Source organism: Hylaeus volcanicus, chromosome 2 (genome assembly GCF_026283585.1).
Source record: "Hylaeus volcanicus isolate JK05 chromosome 2, UHH_iyHylVolc1.0_haploid, whole genome shotgun sequence".
Taxonomy (NCBI): Eukaryota; Metazoa; Arthropoda; class Insecta; order Hymenoptera; family Colletidae; genus Hylaeus; species Hylaeus volcanicus.
In genome coordinates, this window is record NC_071977.1 from 31,232,970 (window position 1) to 31,250,440 (window position 17,471).

Sequence of the window (17,471 nt, forward strand, 5' to 3'; positions counted from 1 at the left end):
TAAAATTCGTGTCAAAACTTTCGCCTTGGTGATCGATGACCCACTACGCGATACGCGACTTGTATCTAATGTAACATGCGATTTGCATATCAATAGAAACGCAATGAGTCGACGAAAATATTTATTCGGTCGCCGAGTTAGAAATAACCCTTCGGATGACTCTTTCCGTCCAGTAATTTATTCCAGTAAATCATGGATCGAAGACTTTATGTATTAGGTAGACTGGAAAGTAATGTCGTTTCTTTTACATTAAATTCAAACAAATTTTTGATAAATTTCTATTTTTAAGCAATTATGTAATCGTCCTCGTTATCAACCTGGTGTGCAAATTTTCAATGACCGATAAAAACAAGGATTCAAAATTGCAAAAACGACATTACTTTCCAGTCTACCTGATATTATGTATTAGTTAATATTTTTATCTAGATAAAAATTCTGTCAATGGGCAGAATCAAATAAGCAACTCTCTGATGTAAGATTAGGTCACGTTCACATAATGGAATATTTTATAACATTTTATAAAATTTTGCAACGTTTTATCGATATAAACGACTATATTTACTACTTAGCTAAAAAAATCGGTTAATGTTATTTCGTGGCGCTAATAAGCGACACATGAAGACTCCCCTTTCCATTCTCTACATAACCTAAACGACATCTATTCAATTAATCAATTAATACTACAGCGACACTTCCCCCATTGAACGTTTCCTTCGTCGCTTCTTTCTTACGAAATTCGTCCCTCTAGAGTGGTCATTATCGATGGTTATAGATAACTTCGCGACGCTCCGACGAGAGTCATAAAATCGTGAAAAGTTCTATCGATAATAGAAGTGTTTCCGTTCACACTTCGAGGACAGATCTCGTCGAGATCATCTCGAGAGTTTCGGCTAAAAAGAGGTAAGGTGACTCCCGTAGGTAAGGCCCGAGAAGGTCGTGGTTAAAAAAATAACCGAAACGTCCGCGGGACCTGTCACAATTAACGCAGCCCGGCAATAAAATGGAAAACTTACGAGTACACACGTCACGGCCAGTCTAAATATTCGATTTCTACGGTGCCACTTACGGATTCTTCGATCATTCCGCCGCGCTCGAGGCGAAGCTGGGCGAAGCCACTTAATAAGGGACGAGCTTGCGCCGTTTTCTCGAAAGACCCCTTTTCCGTACTTGTGAAAGGAAATCTTTTCGTGGACGGTGACGTTAATGCATCGAAAACCCTCGACGACGCTCGATTCTTTGATAATAACGATAAGGGGAATTTCTAAGCTATTCTTCGGGATATTTTCAACAACGTTAGTTGATATTTCGTCACTGTTACTAATGTTTTCTTTTGGTGGGTGAGGAATAACCTCAAAATCTCTGTCATCCCTTTTCCTTTTAAATCACTTATTGCGACGGTTCCTATTTTTCTCCTTATTCGTGCTTTATTAAAATTTACAGTATTCCATTTAATCATTTTTTTAAAAAAAAAGAAAAAATAGTAATCGCAACTGATGCACACTCGCGTCTCGGTCGATAACTTCGTATCTTTGTCGCTTTCCATTCTTGTTTATTACCGAAAAAGGAAGAAATGCTAGTTCGGGGATAGGACGCCACGGGTAACATTTGTTTCGGCTTAGAAGGGGGTCCCCAGGCTGTAGGTGGTTTCCACGATAGGGAACCTCGGGTCCTGGGCCATCTGGAACGACTTAAAACACGGAGAGAATGGGAGAGACAAAGATGAGCCTGCCGAAAGTCTTTCGTGCTAGCGATCCAGCGAATGTCCTTTTTCTTTCGACCTCGTGCCCTTTATGTCCACCTTCCTTCGGATGTGTACGACGTACACTGTACGTGAGCAGAAAGGGACGAGTCGGATCGGAAAGGATGGCCGAGATAACCTCATGCTCTCTTCCATTCTCTAGATGAACTCGTAAATGGGTCTAGAATGTCTAGATTAACCTATGGATTACCGATCGAATATTCAAACATGGCCACCAGTCGCTCGGTAGGTAAAAGTGGAAGTCGTTTCGACAACGATTTCAAAAGTCGCCGTTCACCTAAGGCCTGAGTAAGTACATCAATCCACGGCTTATACCGGCTTTAGCTGAATAACGCCACCAGACGATCCGACGGATAATCGTCCTCATTGAGGAATGCCAATCTGGTCTGGAAACTCCCAATCTTGACTTTCCGACGGATTTGCCGAATTTCCATTGTTACGCAGTAGGCTGGGTGCTGCGAAGCTTTGTTCTTGTCTAATGACCTACGACACTTAATCGTGGTAAAGTCTGGACTACGTTAATTATATCGGTAGCTATCTTCACAAAGGTTCCTTTCAACTGGAGAATTCTCTGTCTAATATTGGCGTCTACTTATGCAAACTTTTTTTTTGTTGCCTTTATCGGTACGAAAGTAACCTTAACCTCTTCGTACATCGGAAATAACATCGGTGCAGCCAAACCATAAAATTTGTACCCCTCTTTTGGAAGGATTCTCTAGTTCATTATCTCTAGTTTCATTATCGACAGTAATTATAATTATAAAAATCTAGACGTCTACATACCAAGGGCGCGAAGAGGTTATGTTAACTTATCAATGTAGGTCTCTGTTTACTCCTGAAATTGGGTATATTAAATTAGTAAGGTAATATTTGTACAGATTTAAATATCTACGGAATTATTACCAACTCTTTCGCGTTCCATTTGAACGATGGATTAGTTGTTGCAGCAATCTATGTTACCGATTTACTCGAAGGTAATCGACGGTCGCTCGCGAAAGTCGAGATCGGGTAAATATACTTTTTTCGGTTTATCCGTCAACGTTTTTTTTTAGGATTTCGAAGCGTTAGAAGAAAAATTCTCTTCTTCCGCGCAGAAGACGGAAGTAGAAAGAGAGAGAGAGAGGGAGAGAGAGACGGAGCTTGGTGGCGATGGTAGAGAAGGAAGAGGTTTCGATGGCGAACAACATCAAAGGGAAGCGACAACGGATATGCGTAAACCTCGAGAGCTGCGAATGCCGAAAAACCGACAGAGGTTCGAGGTAATCGAGACGTTCTCGGGAAAACTCATCAAAGAGCCGTGAACGGATAAATGTAACCGGCCGTTTAGCGCGAACCCCTCGCTAATTTTAATTGCCGCCTGATTTACGTCTCGATTCGTTCCTTCGCGGTTTTCTATTTTTTTTTTTTCTTTTACCACCGCTCCTTTCTCCACGTACCGCGAAGATCTCCGTCGACCTTTCGACGCGCGTGGGTGGAAGGAGCACGATGAAATCACGAAATACCTTCGCGACGAGCGGATAACAAATTAGTTATCACGCTCGAGAATTCCGGTCTCGGAGGTTTTCAGGAGATTTATTAACGAGGCTTCTGTCGCCTCTAGAATTTTAGAAAACACGGTAGTTAATCGGGGGAAAATGTGAAATAAAATTGTTTCGAATTCTTTGATCCATTGCCAGTTTTTTCAAAATTAAGAAAATTGGTAATAAGAAATAGGTGAAGTATTCCAAATGGATCGTGTTTGTACTCTATTATTTTTATTGGGAAAGTCTCGTTAATTCCTAATAGCCTCAGGGTAGTTACGTTAATTCATTTCTCAGGTATCTTCATTAATTATATTACCATATGTAACTAATAAATATAAACTGTGTTACAGGAAAGACATAGGCCACCTTTAACGTCGTACAATTTCCAAGAGGACCATGTTCGTTACAGGTACATTAATTTATTTCTCAAAATCAAAAGTGCCTTCCCTAACTATAACCATCTGTACCAATTTATTATTTACCATATACAACTAATAAATATAAACTGTATTACAGGAAAGACATAGGCCACCTTTAACGTCGTACAATTTCCAAGAGGGCCATGTTCGTTACAGGTACATTAATTTATTTCTCACAATCAAAAGTGCCTTCCCTAACTATAACCATATCTGTACCAATTTATTACTTACCATATATAACTAATAAAAATAAACATTTTCCAGGAAGGAAACCTGAAGGACAACCCGCAGCACCGCGTCATACGCAAGGTTCCACAGAAGCGGTCCGAGGACCGACCCCTGCGGAACTCCGCGGTGCGTCTCCATCGTGTGCACAACCTGGTACCGGCCGGTAAATACTACCTCCCTGCCGCGGAGATAGTCCCAAACCACCTCCAGGAGATAAGGTGGAAACCTCACCTGGAAATAATCCAGCGCCACCGCTATCTCCCTCCAGGGCAGGGTATCGAAGGCGTTGGATATGTCCAACGACACAGCAATCAACACCCGGCCCCGAGCGACAGCCCTTTCCTGGAGGAGGCGCAAACGCTCCAACGCGTCCATCGTTGAGCGACCCCTCCGAGTCCGTCACCCCTGCGGCTGTTTTCACGCAAAACAAAGAAAACCCGTCCTCCCCTCCCGTCGATATTCCTTCGTTCCCTTCCCGAAGGGCGGCACTCCACCCTGCCTAGCCACCCTCTCCTTCGTCGACCTGCGCCTTTCTTCGATCGCGGCTCGAAAGTTCGCAGCCCGCGGTTATGGGAGCGAGGGGAGACGGAAAGCGTCGTCACCATTAGCTCGCTGGACAGCCTTCCAATTACGGAAATGGTGGGACCCGGGGCGTGGAGGGGTTGACGAGAGGAAAAGTGTCGTTGATAGGCAGCCTAGGGACACGCGAAGGGTTGAGATATGATTCCCTTCCATTTTTATTTTGGTAGATTGGAAGAGTTTCTATCACGTTGATAATATTAGTACAAGATTTCTTATACCTCTGTAACAATTCCTCCATTCTATAACAATGCATTTTTTCTTAGTCTACGTTTCATCCGTTTTAGTTTTTAATGTTATTATTAAGAATTACTGTTACTATTAAATATTGCTACTATATCTCTTTGGTTTATATTAGTATCGCATTAGAAGAACGACTGCGCTCGTGGTGGCTGGGGAGAATGCCGTCTTTGGCAGACAGCGTGGCACCGAAGGCTGTCTATCCTTCTTTTTTTTTTCCTCGGGCGTGGCAATAAGGAAGTGGGCCCGCTGCTTAAGAAAACAGAGAGCCGCCAATATCGAGGCAGGCCCGGCCGACTGCCTGAGAAAACAGTGAACCGTTTTCGGAATCCTGTCGAGGATGCGAGGCGGACTCGGCTTTCCGTCATGAATGAAAACCTGAATGCTCGCGAGGACGACGAGAAATGCGACTGACGCGTCTGTAGCCAGACGTGGGTAAAACGATAGGCTAGCTAACAAATTTCAAAGCTTAACATTAAAATCAATAGATCAAGATGAAAGTTAACGCACTTTGGTTAGAAAATAAAATGTACAATTAATTAAAGATATAAGAATTATATATAAAGAATTATAATAATAAAGATAGTGTAGAAGTCTATATGAAATTGAGAAAATCATAAAGTGAGTTAGTGGCAGGGATGTGACAGGATTTGGAAGTGGAAAGGAGACCCAGGCCCTTTAGGATTCAAAACGAAACAGACGATCGTGTTTCTAGGCTGTCTGCCGCAAGACAGCGTGGCACCAGCGGCCAGGGTAGGCGGTGACCGCTTAATTAACGGCCTGACGAAAGGCAGCGGCAATTAATACTTCCTTCCAGGCCCTGGTGTCCCTTGGTCCAGCTTGCACGTGTGAAATACCAGTAGGCGATGTTTGTCACTGCGTTGTCACACTGAGATTTCTCTTCCTATACTCGCCACTGAGCTAAACAATGCAGTGATTATGTAAACAAACACCGCTGGGTGGGAAACAAAGCATTATTGACCAAACGAAGTATTGACGGTAGACTTAGCGTCGAAACTGAGCGTTTCGGCTCCTGCAGAGTCAGGTCTAATCCAAACAGTATTAAAAGTTCTCCAAGGTTGCTGATGCGTGTACGAATGTGAGTGTTTAATTTGTTATTATTTTATCAATCCTCTGTTACGTCAATTTTATTTCATATTCGATTTCGTTGAGAATTATTGCTAAGAGCTGTGAATATTTTCCAGGAGAGACTTTCATCCCGTGGGAGCGGGAGTTCTCCAAGGTTGCTGATGCATGTACGAATGTGAGTGTTTAATTTGTTATTATTTTATCAATCCTCTGTTACGTCAACTTTATTTCATATTCGATTTCGTTGAGAATTATTGCTAAGAGCTGTGAATATTTTCCAGGAGAGACTTTCATCCCGTGGGAGCGTACCGCTTTTACAAGTCTGTCCTCAATTAAACACCGTCCAATCGCATCCTTGCATTCGATCCTTGGGTTCGATCGATCCCTGCTTACGAAGCAGAACTCGTTATCGCTCCTCGAGCGATGCCAATCCGTCTTTACGCCTAACGAGTTGCGGGAACGACAGAAAGTTCGGTGAAGGTGCAAAACGGATACACAATGTGTGTATCTTTCGTGGCCATAATGGAGCTTAATGGAGCTGACTGTCAGCGCGGAGTTTCTCCTTGTCTCGGTAGCAGTTCGCGATTGGACAATGCGTGCTCGGTAGCCATACTGCCTCCGTTATTTGACAAGACGTGTCCTCGCACACGTGGCCACACATACGGCGATCATTGTATTGCGAATGCCGTATCGTGTCAGTGTAGTGGTCGAAGGAAGATGAAGCAGAGTTTGGAGAAAGGGTTGAAATCGAACTAACGACTAAGTTGGCGTCAGTGGAGGTCTGGACGTCTAAAAAAATGTTTGGGTCATGCTTGGACTCTCAAGCATTAATTTCTCCGTTTCTTCTTTGATCCTGAGTGTACTAATAACTCTGATATGGATGTATGTATATGTTATTTAATATTATTGTAGAATATATTATATTTTAGAAAAGGCTAATATAGATACAAAAACTTGGATAAAATTGAGAATGCATTATTTTCAGTATTTCTGCATTTGGGACATGTTGCTGACCCACCAACCTCGCAGAACTCCGGACCCGTTGGCTTGGCGGCTTCCTTCGCGACAAGCCCGTCGATCGACGATCCTTCGTTCAGTGACGACGACCATCGGAGTCAAGCCATTCTAGGAGGGCTGGTGTTTTGACACGATGGCACCTCGGAGGATAATCCTTTAAACGGCCACGACGGGTGGTCCTCCGCGAGTCACCTTTCCCGCAGGACTTGGCCCGTCGCTTCCGCCTTTAATCCCGTCGGCCAATCCCGCGCACGAGCACTTCCTAGCGTCCTCGAAGCCGGGAAAGTCTGCGGTTAATCCTGCGAAAGTCTGAGAGCCCCCATACCCTGGCTTCTGTGTACTGTTGCCGAATTACCATCAGGAATTGCCCGAAAATGTGGAAATCGGAGATAAAGTCCGCTTCCTTTCGGGCAGTTTCTCGTCCGTCGATGATAGCTTGAAGATAGAGCGTAGATCGCGATCGAAGTTTGTACCGAGCGATATATGTAGATTTTTCTGTGCGCTAGAACACAATGCCGTCGTTGTCCTAGGATTACGCGCGCACGAGTTAGGATTCGACGGAGCGCATGGCTAGGCTCGTAGAACCCGATATTCGAACAGAGATCCAACTGTCGGACTCGAGAATCGTAGAAACTTGTGAAGCCTCGGATGAAATTGTCAGGTTCGCGCTGGATTCGAAGAGTGAAACCGAGAACTTAGTTTGTAACTTATAATTAGACCGAGAATCTTTATGCAAAATAAAATCTTTACGAATGTATGTACGTACAAAAATTCAAGCTAAGTAGGAATTTATTTTATTCTGTAAATATTACGATAGGAATTTTACTTTCGACATTTTTTTTATGTTTCTCATGCTCAATGCATTTTGTATTCGCAGTCCGCTTATAATAAAATAGGACGAGTCACGTCAAAGTGACAAATTGTATTCGGTTGTCTAGGTATCGGTAGTAAAGAAGAGCAATAAAACACCTATCTACAATTTCAGGATGAATTGATCAACATTCTTTCTTCATACATTGGTTCAAAGTATCTAGTAAAATATTTCGAAAGAAACTGTTATTTTGGTTAAAAGTTTGTCGTGACAGATGAATTTTAAGGAGTGTAAGGGAAAGGACGAGGAGCAATTTATCGGTCGCTCGGCCTTTCCAAGGCTCACGTCTCTGCGGTGGAACCTTTGTCTTTAATTCCCGGCATCCGGTTCCGGTCCTTATCTTACGTTACACATGTAACCTTCTGTGCTATTTGGCCCATTGTTGGCCACATGTGCCTCGTCTCAAGAGGTTTGCTTATGTTGGCCCACCTAACATAGCAAAGCTATGCCCAGACTCGAGTGTAAACTTCGCCGACAGACCGATCCTGGAATTCGATTGCATCTAATCGTTCCCTGGCAATGATACGACTCTATTTAAGTAACTCCGATAACTGTCAAACACGTTACCGTTCAGCAACCGAATGGCAAACAGGATCGTACAGGTCTCTCTTATTTAAATCCGCGAACATTCGACTGATTTATTTTTATCCTTACTTTCGATATTTTCGATATTGTACATTGCGCGTGTATTGTATATTTCGCAATTTCCTGCACATTCGGAATAACGAATGCTGCCTTTCTTCTCTCGATGAAGCAATCATCTCGATCCTGTGGATCAACTACGGTGCTTATAAAGTATATATTGAAAGCACAAGAGAAGTATTTAGAACGCTATCAATTGTTTAAAGTAAACGAAAAAGAAAATGGTCGATGGGTTTAGTTATCCCGTAGAGATTAGTCCGGAATTAATTTCATCTCTTGTTTCAGGTACGCTCCGGGAAACGCGACGCTAGTAGAAAATTTATACGAGATTCGAGGAGTTTGAAACACACGCGAGGATGAACACCGTTCGCTCTGGCGGTCTGGAAAACACCCAGAATCACGAGTCTCGTGGAAATCTTGTTTTCTGTGATGACATCTCGTATACACGCGCATGCTCTCCAGGTAGCTATATCCTAGAACAGACCTACCATAAATTAAACAATTTTAAATCAAATAGAATTTCGATCGTCTTTCTTTTTTTTTTAAATTATATTATTTAATTTATTTAGAAGTATTTATTAATGTAGGATTATCCACGTAGGATTAATACGTATTCTTTTAATGTATATTCTTGAAAACAAAATATTTTATAAAATGAAGTTCTTCAAAATTTCACAAAATTCTATCGTTAATTAAAAATAAAATTACATTTTCAAACGAACAAAATAAACGTGAATGTTATTTATTTTAGGATTAAATCATTTCTGCGTACGTTTACAAAGATTTAACGTTACGTTTAAAACGAGTGAAAATAAACGAACAGACCAACTGAAGGAATCGATCAAATTGAGAATCTCTTTGTAAGTAATACTAATCTAACTAATCTAACGTAAGTATCGATCCTCTGTCTGAATTAGTCCTCCATCCTCAGGTCTCTTCGTGGATGGAGCAGCTTCGGACCGACCGATTCCACTCCATCGTTTGGACAATGGCCGATTCCGAAGCGTCGGATCTGCCGATCGGTCAGCGACATCTAATAAACGAGTAAATAATTTCGGTCACGTACCACCCTCGCTCACAATGGCAGCTCCTTAAATAGGATTATATTAAGCTGTTTCGCCGCCGGTGAATGGCGAGTCAAATGGAGGATCGTCGAGGATGTTTTGGTAGGCGCGACTACGTGAGCAGTCGACGCGACGCGTACCAGCGCCGCGATGAAGAAGGCGAAGAGGAGGAAGGTGGTTTGACAGGTGAATGGTCAGGGGCATATCCGTGGTCCGTTGTCCACCAGCTTTCCCACGTCCTGCTACCTACAATCTCTGTCCTTTCGTTCCTCTTTTCTCCACGCTTTTCACGCCCCCTTTTACACCCTCCGAAATTTTGCGCAAGCTTCAGAGATTATTCCATCATGGACTCGTGGTAGTATTACATGTATAGACGTAGGTGGATCTTGAGGACGATTTCTTTTTTGTATCACATTGACTCGTCCGGAATGTCCATGCCGATTTTTGGCAGGTGGTACGGGCCTGAATACATCGGAATGGTCGAAAACAAATAACGCGTGTATAGTCCTTAGTTAGGTGGAAAGGTCTCGCGATGAAAATTCTAGACCAAGCTTGAAAATCACGAGTCAGGCTCGTTGTTAAATTCAGTGCGACCATTCGGGCCTCAGCGGAGTGCAAGGTGTTCGTTTTTCATAAAAGTAATTGTACTACGATATTTAATACGATAAGAATTAACACTGTGTCTCGAAACTGTTTTTCATCAAAGTAATTGTATTAGGATATCTAATATGGTGAGAATTGTTTTAAGACACTGAAACATCAAAATATCCAAGTGTTCTAATAATTTTGATAAACAGTTCGATAATTTGATAACAGATTCGATTCGCGATCACGACTGAAATCAATGCCTCCGGATTGTGATTTAGAATGGACAGTTCGCGAAGCGTTAACGCGAATACGTCGTCGTTCACGGATTCGTCCAGGCGTTTTCAAAGAAATTCAGGTATCATATATCCGTGCGCAGGTGTCGTTAAACTTTCATTTTGTAAGGCGCTCTGTATCTCGTTCGCTCGGACAACGTACATTCCGATCGAACCGCGGCCCATAAAACAGAGGGCTTTCATCGTGTACAACGCCGCGGCGCGAACCGAAAATCTCCGAGCGACTATTTCCGAGGCCAGTTTAAATTTAAAAAGCCCGCCAATCGGAGATACCAGACGGTCGAGCTGTCGTTGGATCGCCTCTCTTTGTCGTCGAATTATTTTAGCGGCCGATATTTCCATCCGTACTGCCACCTAAGCGAGGCCTCGAGCCAAAGTCAACAGAGAACGGGCTCCACCGACTCGCTTCCTTTCGCTCCCTCTCTCCCGGTCCCCTCGTCTCGCTCCGGACCTCGCGAACTTCCAGAAACGAATCAGAATTCGCGGAGCGTGCAGCCGGCATCCGCGAACAAGTTGCCAGGGGGACGCGTCGTTGGAACCGAGTCTTCCGAATTTCAATTAGGGAACTCGCGGATCGGTATGATTCGCTTTGCTATTTTGAACATCTAAGGAAACATTGCGGGGGAGTTGCACTCCTCGTGGAATACCGAGAAGTTGAGGTTGTTGATAGGTAGGGGGTGGTAGGGTTGTGGTAGACCTCGATTATAGATAAGTTTCGTTGATTGTTGAGTTTGACGAATTTCACGAAGCTTAGAGATTGAATCGTCTGCTGTGTCATCAACTTCTTTAGAGATTGCATCTACTATTGGGTTGTCCAGAAAGTTCGTGCCATTTGATATGTATTTATTGAATTATATAAGTACCATTTTGTTCCACGACCTTTCCACCTTTTAAGGGACACACCCATGTTAAATGTTTTCAACCATTCCAATATAAACAGACGCGTACCACCTACCAAAAATCGGCATGGACTTTCCAGACAGTCCAATAATTATACGGATAAAAGCCAGCATAAGTAACCGTGTTTCATTAATATTAATATATACTAATGTTCTGTTCTTCGTTGCCCTCTTTTTAAATAGACTGGTAGCCAAAGGTGTTAAGAACGCGGCGCCGTAGGAGCGAACGCGGCAACCCTGTTCTGCAGTGAAGTCCTGGTGTCTCGAAGACGTCGCGACCGATCCTCGAGCGTCCATAAATCGGTCGTTTGCCGCGTATCCGCGCCGGGAACAGAGAAAGCAAACAAGAGATAAATCAACGATAAAACGCTCTGGCGATCGACGAATCGACCGGAAGAATAATAGTTGCCCGCCAGCTAGATGACGGTACCGTGCTAGGTGCCAAGCCGTCTAGTTAGAGACGAGGAAACAAAAATAAAAGTCGGCCACCGTGCATCCAACTATCGTGAAATCGTTTTAGTAGCGCTTTACAGTCGCGAGATGTATGTTTGATCGAACGAATATGCTGGATTCGATTGGTTTGTTTAACGTTGGTAAGACTCTTCTCGAAACTCGAAAGAAATTTGTTTAAATCAAATGGCAGGTTCGATGTTTCGAACTGCATGTTTGTATAAGTATGTCGATGTGTATATGAATATGTAATATCAAATCTATTATTTAATTCAGTGACATTTATATACGTAGACATGGAGGGTACGAACATTTATGGGACTGACTGTATACAGCGTACTATTTAATAGTGGTTTTTGTTTTGTGTAGCTCCACGATTAGGTAGAATAAGGTGAATCACTTTCTCAGCGGCACCTGATTCGAAAATACCAGAAGGCGTCAAACATATCGCTTTCTTGGTCAACATGGAGGGCCAGTCGCGTCCGTGGCGTTCTTAACGCCGAATCGTGAGTCGCAACGAAACGGCTCAAAGCTACTCGAGTGCCACGCGAGAGAGCAAATATTTGAGGAAAGACGAATTCCAATGGAATCCCGCAGACATCGCGGCACCGCGTTGCAAGAATCATCGATGGCGTCGAGTAGGAGCTGGAATTGCTCGTGTCGAGGAAGAGGAATCGGTGCTGAGCCGAGGATAATGCGATGTCACGACTAAAGGCAACGCGGATGGTAAATGAAATGGTAAATGAATTGGTAAATAAATTTCTTCCTCGATAACGGCGCGGTCAATAATTGTTATTCTCTTTTTCCAAAGGTTTACAATAAATTGAAAAAATTCACACGAAGATCTGTACGTTTCACAAGAGTCTGTGTAAAAGTAACAAAATCTTGACACTTGAACTTCGTAAAACGTGGCGTGGTCGTGGTTTAATCGAAGAAGTACCTCGACAGGGATCTTAAATGATTCGCGAGCAGCTATCGGTCCCGAAACTTGACGATTCGACGACTCACGGGTCCTCCGTCTATCGGGATCGTCCGATTATTTATACTATAAGCAAAATACCCACGAGCTCCCGGGCACACTCGTAATTCGAACGAGGGATCACCGCTGGCCTGTCAAAAAACGAAATACCATCCGGTCCGCTTCGAGCCTCCACGTCCACTCGAGTGTGGTATATTATGAATGAACCAACGGGTGCAGAGAGAAGAGAGAGAGTGACTCGAGTCTCTCGAGCCTCTCCAGGCTCAATGGAACCGAGAGAAAAATCCGTGTGGTCATTTTTCGAATGCACAATGAGCAGTCGCCTCTCGCCTCTCGGGTTCCTGCGCTCTCCGTCCGCCCTGATCGAATCTGCGTGTTGCTGCGTCACAACAGTGACACACACTGCCTCGGTATTCCTGGGAGGGGAGAACCGAGAAACGTGAAGACGCCTGGTGAACGGAAAGGTGAAAGAGAAAGAACTTGGACGCGGCTCACAATGAGCATCGCCGATGACTTAGCGTCGAGGAAGGAGGCCCCCGTTAGGGCTATTTATGCGATCTCATTCCGAGACGAGGTGACACGGCCACGTCGCCGTAAACAATGCCGTTTCACGAGGGAAGAATGTCCACTGATTCGATTAACGGCGATGATTGGTTGGTATCTTGCCTTTGGTCCTCGAGACTCTTTGGAATTCTTTCTTTCGAGAAAGAGGAGAGGCTTCTGGGAACCGTGCCTAGGAACGTTCCAGTGATGGAACTGGAAGTGAAGCGTCGAGCCAGGTACTGTTGGCGACCTTCGATAACTGATTAACCCCTTGCGCCACGCTGAAACTCGATAAAAGCCGATATTTATACATGTATAGTACGTAAGACCTGTATACAGAAGTTTGAAAAGAGTCATTCTAGGTAGCTAGTTATCGTAAATTTGTGGAAATGGCGGAAAGGCACGTAGGAGACACTCGATACCCCTTGCCTCGATCACGAAGCTTCTCGATCGATCATGCGAAAGCGTGATCCAGACGGCGTTGGGTGAATCGTTGGATCCATCGGTCAAGTCGTTGACATTTTGACGAGGCGCAAGGAACGTCTGGCGTCACGTAAAAAAGCCGTTCGTCTTCGGGAAGGCATCCACCCACCGTCGACAGGTCTGACGCCTTCCGAGGGCCTGATGTGAGGTCTCCGGGACGCGGACCACACGCGCACATACACACGCGCGAGGGTTTGAAGGGTCTTCAGCCGTCAGAAGCCGTTTCGAAACTTAACGGACGTTAATTACGACTCGGTCAATTTCTGTAATTGGGCTCGCTCACTGGCTGCGATTTATTCCTACTCGACTTTCGTGCAGATGTTGGCCAATCCGCGACGATTATCGATGGGTACCCTGATAGATCTTCTTATGATTCATACTTAACCGGATTTGATTTTATAGAAAAATGCCTGGTGCGCAAAGGCTTAATTCTAAATTTACCGTAACCTTGCTTTGTTATGTTTGGTTTTTCAGAGTCTCGATACCGGCTATTGAAAAACTCCGGTTTCTGTTTTTTCTTTATATCCACAGGACCGCTGTATCTCCGTGTAATGAACAATTTCACGGCCTGCCTTGGTCGTTAGGGGAGCCCTGTTAGGTGTTAACGACCAGCGGAAACGATTCTTGGTCACGATCCCGCCCACCGATTTTAGCGGAACAGGAAAGTGTCGTCGGATAGGTGACCGTCCTTCAGGAAGTAAATGATCGAGAAACCAAGCTCCGTTTGTGTAAACACGACGGTTTGTCGGAGAACCATGTTCGTTTAAATACAGTAGCCGTGATTTACAAAGGAGTCGATGTCATACCTTCAGATTCACTCTAAATTGCAATGCTCGTTTTTTATAAAATTTCTTGTAGGAGCCCCGATACATTCAATCATTCATATTAATAATATGAATAGTTAATGTTAATAGTTACTTACTTCGTAAAAATTATTTATTCATTTTTATAAAGTATTTATACTTCAACAAGGAAAACATTCTCAAGTTTTATACTATTAATACAATTTATGATTGACCAGCAGGTCTCACATGAAATTCCGCAAAACTACAAGTTTACAACTCCCTAGATTCCCTAGATCTTCCCTCCAACCTCCTCCAGCTTCTTCCTGCATAAAAAATGCGTCAGTTCGATACCTTTCGCGCAAGTCGAAGCCTCAGCTTTCCCCTCAGCTTTCCCCTCAGCTTTCCCCTCAGCTTTCCCTTCAGTGGGCGCATAGAAAAAGCAGCGATACATCGCGCGATACGGTGCTTGTTTGCACAGGGTCGTTCGAATGCATGGAAATCCGAGTTCCTACGGTTGTCACTTTGAAAACGGTTCCCGACGGTCGCAGCCGATTTCCTCCGTGAAGCTCGCGACGCAGACGCTGGGTGGTTCCGCTATCAAACGGTTGAACGCCTTCGAAGACGAATGTCTCTCATCTCCAGCACGATTTTTTCTTTTTCTTCGCGCCCCGTCACCCCTTTCTACTTCCTTTTCCTAGCTTGGGAGCTTTCAAGCCCCATTACCGTCGCTTTGAAACACGCTACGCGACGTTTTTATTGCTCTATTATTGGTCACGGGCTCGAGGGTCCACCGCAAAAGATTGCATTTCGACAAAAACGCGTCTCGAACTCCCGTTCTCCTGGCATCGTAAAACGAGCGACGTCTTCAATTTCTTGTTCGTTTATTTGTAATAAAAGAATCAAAAAGTACGCAAGCGATGTTTCGATCGCGTGACCGATGCCGTTTTCACGAAGGATTTTATAGATCCCGACGGTTCGGGCCTCGTGGATAATTTCATTGATTTATTCATTTATTCAAAGCGCGTAACTTATTATACAAAGTTATTGCACTACCGTTTACTTATTACTAGCTTATTTCTATTCGTCTTGTCATCGTCTTACGTGACCCCTGCATTGTTTTAATACTGTTCCCAGTATCTCTTATTTCTCATTTATTGGGTACCTCGGGGTTGCTAAGCCCGTACTACAAACATCATTTCGTGTTTACGGAGATTTCATGGAAGCGACGGTACGAAGAATTCCAGGAACTGTTGTTATCGTTACTCGCAGAGCGACGACGAGCCTACTTCCCTTTTCCCCCGACGCCCCCTGTCGCGCATTGTTGACCAATGGAGCGAGAACGGGAGACGAAAGAGAAGGAAAGAAATGCGACGATCGCGCGACACGACAATAAGCGGCAGTTTCACGCGTTAGCCCGAACGCATTGTTTCGTCGCGATAAATCTGCGCGTTCTTAACCCACGATTCAGCCTCGTCTACTTATCCCGAAATTGATCTTTTAATAATTGCTTGTCGCGCGGCTCACGGCCCGTCAAACGTTGACCGTTTCACGCCAGCATGAGTTATCTAATTTTCTCGATCCGCGGTTGGCGTACCCGTCATAATATGTTCTTAATATTCAACAGCGCTTACGACACGTTCGTGTTGTGTCAACAGAGCTCATTGCCAGCATCAACATGAAACGGTTAGTCTAGGTGCGTCTCCAAGATGAACACAGCGTCTTTGTCACAAAAGCTGCGCGGAATTCGAGCCTGTATCGTCGACGAAGAGGACCCCCGATCTGCCCTCGCCTCTGTCGCGGTTGTTTCGAATACAACGGTGCGCGAGTAATCGCTAACGGCCAAAATTTCGTCTGCCTGCTCGCGGTCTGTTTGCGTTCGCTGCGACGAATAACTTGGCTGCAACAATGCAAACGGAAACGGTGACAAAACTACGCCGACGGTTCGGGAGGTGAGTTTGAGATGGTTTGAGACACGCTGTGGCAAACTAATAGAACGGAAGAGAGGGTGAGTAAAGATCGATTGAAAAGTAGAGTGCGCCTTCCAGCGGGAACAAAGGTCCTTGTTTCGCCTCCTTGCTTCCTACGTTCTTCGAAGTCGTCGAAGTACGTACTACTCGTCGGACAAGAGGAAGTGCTTTTTGTCCTGCCTGGAGCGTCCTACGCGTATATTTAACTTGGCGTACTCGATTTCGCACGGTAGGTCCGGGATACGTCACGCGCAATAAAAAAAAAAAATGGCGGACTAGGAAACCATTTCTGTGGTACCAGAAGCAATGGAAAAGGATAACTGATATATTTTCTACGCGTTGCATAGAAACTATTGAACTATAGAATCTAGTGGATGAAACTATAGAGACCGTGGATCTAGGTAAAACAAAGATAGTGGAATAGGTAAAACAAAGAGCGCAAACGGTTTGCAACACTAATTCCAAATCGGTCGCGCCGTGTGCGATCGGCCTAAGACTTTTCCTCTAATGGGAGTATCCATGTATACAGTCTAGGGAATTCCCTCTAAAAAGGTTGACAGCGATTCGGTTAGCCACCTTCATTCCGCAGTCGCGATAACGACTTCGAAATAGCACGGTTTTGGTTGTTGTACACACCGGGGCCAAGCGTGGCTGGGCTCGGTCACGCACTGAGAATATTTTGTCAATCGTCAGTGGTGCTCGTTAGCGGCATCCGTCAGAGACGCGGAGGCGTCTCGGCGCCATGACTTCTCGAAATAATCACGTAGACGCATAGAACTCGCTTTTTCTTATTCCTCGGTGGCATAGGTCCCGTCACGGCGGTTCGACTGGATGTTAGTTCGCCATACCAGACATTCTTCTCCTTCGAAATTGAACCGATTAGTTCGGGAGTGACTGACTCCTCAAACTTCGAGTTCATTCTGGGTGTAGGTCTAGGTTTCCTTAAAATAAAATTCAATCACAAAAGTGGATAATTTAACTTAGAAATGGTCGAGTCAGACAATCTCATTTTGTCAAGAACTCTGACTCGTCGATGGTTTTGAGTCAGGTTTG

The 17,471-nt window shown here is 44.3% G+C and overlaps 2 long non-coding RNA genes across 7 annotated transcripts; both read left to right on the top strand.

Annotated features, from left to right (window-relative positions):
* The first annotated feature begins 767 nt into the window (after positions 1 to 767).
* LOC128872251 (uncharacterized) lies at positions 768 to 7,833 on the top strand. Of its 6 annotated transcripts, none has more exons than XR_008456131.1 (8): positions 768 to 900; positions 2,812 to 3,018; positions 3,633 to 3,691; positions 3,799 to 3,857; positions 3,966 to 5,847; positions 5,954 to 6,012; positions 6,119 to 6,719; positions 6,823 to 7,833. It is a non-coding gene; the product is annotated as an uncharacterized LOC128872251 (long non-coding RNA). The 6 variants fall into 6 exon arrangements; XR_008456134.1 differs by lacking the exon at positions 768 to 900 and having other exon boundaries at positions 916 to 3,018; positions 3,966 to 5,501; positions 5,566 to 5,847; XR_008456135.1 differs by lacking the exon at positions 768 to 900 and having other exon boundaries at positions 916 to 3,018; positions 3,966 to 5,179; positions 5,379 to 5,847.
* A 4,664-nt stretch (positions 7,834 to 12,497) lies between these two features.
* On the top strand, positions 12,498 to 14,544 carry LOC128872151 (uncharacterized). Its single transcript, XR_008456109.1, has 3 exons — positions 12,498 to 13,419; positions 13,546 to 14,015; positions 14,141 to 14,544. It is a non-coding gene; the product is annotated as an uncharacterized LOC128872151 (long non-coding RNA).
* Positions 14,545 to 17,471: the final 2,927 nt, after the last annotated feature.